Source organism: Colobus angolensis, unplaced genomic scaffold (genome assembly GCF_000951035.1).
Source record: "Colobus angolensis palliatus isolate OR3802 unplaced genomic scaffold, Cang.pa_1.0 Scaffold112, whole genome shotgun sequence".
NCBI classification, from domain to species: domain Eukaryota; kingdom Metazoa; phylum Chordata; class Mammalia; order Primates; family Cercopithecidae; genus Colobus; species Colobus angolensis.
This window is the reverse complement of record NW_012112253.1, coordinates 8561097-8565954: the sequence shown is the minus strand read 5'-3', so window position 1 is coordinate 8565954 and position 4858 is coordinate 8561097.

Genomic DNA, 4858 nt, shown 5'->3' with positions numbered 1-4858 from the left:
AAGAAAGGCAGCCTAACTATTACTGCTCACAGGTAGGGCTTATAGATGTTATTAAATTTTTGACATTGACAATCAGAGAAAAAGGAGTTCAGCTACGTGTGTGTGTGTGTGTGTGTGTGTGTGTGTGTGATGTGTGTATATTTTTTTCTTTCCTTTTTGAGACAAACTCTTGCTTTGTCATTGTGGGTTAGAATGCAGTGACCTGATCACAGTTCACTATAACCTCAAAGTTCTGGGCTCAGTAATCCTCCTGGCTTAGCCTCTCCAGTAGCTAGGACTATGAGTGTGCACCACCACGCCCAACTAATTTAAAAAAAAAAATTGTAGAGACAGGGGTCTCGCTATGTCACACTGGCTGGTCTTGAACTCCTGGCCTCAAGCAATCCTTCTGCCTCAGCTTTCCCAGCATACTGGGATTATGGGCATAAACCACTGCGTCTGGCTTCAAATATATTTTTTAAATTGAAATAACTTGTAGAACAGAAACAGGAATAACTTTAAATCAATGGATAAAGGAAAACATACCATTTAGCATAGAACAAAAAATAGAAAAGGGCAAGGAAGTGTGCGAAAACAAAAGCATGAGACAGAAGGACAGTAGTATTGTTACATTTTATGATGATAAATTTGTCATAGAACAAAATCTAGTGAAGCTGTTTGCTTACTTTAGAGACATCTACAAATTACATGTTTAAGTTAAAAGTGAAAGACAAAAATGGACTTGAAAAATACAAAGAAAGAAGATAGTGTTTTTAAAATGAAACAAAATAAAAATTTGAGAAAAAACCATAAATGGAACAAAGAACTAAAGTACACAAGCCACAGTAAATATTTAGGAATTGTTTACTTTGGTATGATGAATAACAGCATAAAAGTACAAACTTATAACTAGAAATATGAGGAAAAGGCAAAAATTTAGTAGCAATAAGAGAACTAAATGCATTATTCATCTCTAACAAATAAGAAAAATCAATATATAAAATATTTGAATAAATGATTTGTTTGATTTAATAGATAGAATTTGAATTTTGTGTCCTACAGGATATTAACATATTTTTGTAAACTACCATTCACATTTGAAGAAAGCCGATATTTAAGGCAGTAAATGAAACTTTAGTAGGTTAAGAATGGACACTTTTTGGTGATTCCATTGAAAAAACATTAAAAATTAAAAAAAGCTTCACTGGCGGTGATGGCTCACACACCTGTAGTCCCAGCACTTTGGGAGGCTGAGGTGGGTGGATCACCTGAGGTCAAAAGTTCAAGACCAGCCTGGCTAAGATGGTGAAATCATGTCTCTACTAAAATTACAAAAATTAGCCAGGCATGGTGGCTGGCACCTGTAACCCCAGCTACTTAGGAGGCTGAGGCAGGAGATTCACTTGAACCCAGGAGGCAGAGATTGTAGTGAGCCAAGACCATGCCACTGCACTCCAGCCTGGGCACCAAGAGCGAAACTCCTTCTCAAAAACAAAAACAAAAACAAACAGACAAACAAAAGGTTTACAAAGTAATGTCATGGAGAATGGTGGAGTAGGGAGTGCTAAGCATCCCTCCCTTCACTGAAGCTCAATTAAGCTGCCCAAAACTGTCAGAATAAACTCTTTCAAAACTCTAGAATCTAATAAAAAACTTACAACAATCAGGGAAGTACTTAATGAAGAGAGAAGCTGCTAGAGTTTGATGACAGCATTTTGGTTTTATTGATTATTGGCTTACAATTCCCCATTTTTCAGCTAAGCAGTGGTCACGGGACTGACACCAGCTTACATTCTTGGTGTGACTTGATGGCATCCCAGGGAGCAATATGGACCTTGTGCTCAAAGAATTGTGGCTGTAGTTTTGATCTGTCTGGTGCCAACCGAGGGATCAGTTCCATGTCTTGCCTTTGTTTCAGCCCTTTGGGACACTGTCAGGACTGGAATGGCCTCCTGGATCGTGGCTGTCAAAAGCATTTAATGGCATATACAGGCGCCTGCCAACACACCCAGCTAATTTTTGTGTTTTTAGTAGAGAGGGGGTTTTGCCATGTTGGTCAGGCTGGTCTTGAACTCTTTTTTTTTTTTGAGACACAGTCTCACTCTGTCACCCAGGCTGGAATGCAGTGGTGTGATCTGGGCTCACTGCAAGCTCCGCCTCCCGGGTTCACCCATTCTCCTGCCTCAGCCTCCCGAGTAGCTGGGACTACAGGTGCCCGCCACCATGCCTGGCTAAGTTTTTGTATTTTTAGTAGAGACGGGGTTTCACCGTGTTAGCCAGGATGGTATCAATCTCCTGACCTTGTGATCCACCTGCTTTGGCCTCCCAGAGTGCTGGGATTGCAGATGTGAGCCACTGCACCTGGCGGGTCTTGAACTGTTGACCTCAGGTGACCCACCCCCCCTCGGCCTCCCAACGTGTTAGGATTACAGGTGTGAACCACCGTGCCCTGCCCCAAAATATTTTAAAAACACACTAAGGACTGTATTTTTCAGTACTTTTCAAACTGTTTGGGGGCATGAGCTCCATACACTGCCGATTACCCATTGTCTGTAAGGTTTCCAATCACCAGGATGTTTTAATGGGCTCTTCTTAGTTTTGATTTCTTCCAGGGAGGCTGAAGTGGGTGGCTCTCCTGAGGTTGGGAGTTCCAGAACAGCCTGACCAACAAGGAGAAGTCCCATTTCTGCTAAAAATACAAAAATTAGCCAGGTGTGGTGGGGGCATGCCTGTAATCCCATTGGGAGGCCGAGGCAGGAGAATCACTTGAACCCAGGCGGCAGAGGTTGTGGTGAGCCGAGATCATGCCACTGCACTCCAGCCTGGGCAATAAGAGTGAAAATCCATCTAAAAATATGTATATATTATACATATATATAATACATAAAATATTGGTATTTTATAGGAAAAATACATAAAATATTGGTATAGGTATAGCACTGGTATAGGTATAGGACTGTAAAACTGACAATCCTTCCTCAGGTGGTTAATTAAGCTGAGTATGTCTTTAAGGAAGCAGCTCTCTCCTGGTTTGACTCTTTTCAGTATGTTCAGTGTCTTTTTAAATTGTTCATATAGCAAAATATACAATTTGATGGATTTGGTCAAATGTGTTTGACAGCCAATCATGTTATAGAACTTTCCATCAACCCATACCAGGATTTCTCAGCCTCTGCCTCATTAACATGTGGGAACTCATCACTGTTTGTTGTGGGGGCCTGTCCTGTGTATTGAGGGCTAGTTAACAGCGTCCTTGACCTCTGCCCACTAGATGCCAGTAGCATGACAATCAAAATGTCTTCAGATGTTGCTACATGTTCCCTGGGGGACAAAGTCACCCCCTCATTGAGAATCACTGACATAGAATATTTCTTTCTGGCCCTTTGCAATCAATCCCCCTTCCTCCCAGAGGTAACTACTCTTCTGCCTTACATCTCTGTAGATGAATTTTGCCTGTTCTTGAACTTTTTATAAATACAAGTACACAGTATGGTCTCTTTTGTGTCTGTCACCCTTAGCTCAACATGAGAGTCTTCTTTGTTGTATCAGTTCCAGGATATCAATAGACCATGGTTGGTTAGCCATTCTCCCTTTCATGGACGTTTGGGCTATTTCCAGTGTTTGGCTATTATGAACAAAGCAGGTGTGAACATTCTTGTACAACTCTTTGTGTAAACAGATATTTTCATTTCTTCTGGGTAAATATCCAAAGTATATGGCAGGTAAATATTTAACTCTACAAGAAACTGCCAAATTGTTTTCCAAAATGGTTATATCATATTACGCTCCTACCAGCAGTGCTGAGAGTTACAGGTGCTCCACAATCTCCCCAACAGTTGGTGTCATCTGTCTTTCATTAGCCATTCTAGTGGATGTGTGTCATCTCATTGTGGTTCTAATGTGCATTTCCCTAATGACTAGTGATATTGAACACTTTTTAATGCGTTTATTTCAAATATGTATATATCGGACAAATGAGTTGCATCTAGAATATATAAAAAAACTCTGAAACCAATACTAAAAAAGAAATAATCCAATGAAAATGGGCAAAACTCTTCACAAAAGAAGCATGAATGTCACCTCTTTGTTGTGTCTTTTCCACACTCCCACTCATCACTTCTGCACTGGATGCTGCTCTTTGTTGAACTTCAGTGCTTACTTAGTATGTGTCAAGCCCATTTCTAAGCACTTGACAATGCTAACTCACTTACCCTTCAATATTAGCCCATTTAATTCTCCTTATAAGTTATCATTATTCCCACTCTACAGAAGAGGACACTGAGACAGTAAGCCTAAGTGACTTGCTAAAACTCACAGCTGGTTGGATGAAGGATCCAGGATTCCGGCCTAGGCAGCCTGGCTCCAAGCTCTTAACCATGATGTGCACAGTGCGTGCTTCTCCTTACAAGGCAGATGCTATAAGGTATCTCAATCCCTCTGCTGCACTTTCTCAAAATGAGTTTTCAAAATTTTATTAGTACTGGGGTGTTGGATTTCAGACACCCATAATACAGAATCTATATGTTTATGTTTATATCCATTTCTATTGCTGATTGCTGTTATGCAATTTTCCATCATTTCATAGGTACCTTAGGAGCTGTGACTTTGATGTCCCCTGCGGGTAAAAAGATGTTTTTCAAATCTCAACTGTGGTCCTTCTTGGGGTACTGAGAAAGACTTTACAGTTTTAAGGAAAAAAAGAAAAGGATTAAAAAAAGAAAAGAGAAGTTTTGGTTTGAGAGCTGCCTGAAAAGATTTGTCTGCTCTAACTCAAAACCTTTTCCTCCATTGCATTTCCGAATATCACTATGGACCCCTTTCCTTTCTCCTCTCTTCTCTCCCTCCATCAGTAGTGATTGGGATTAAACGTTACCTGCTT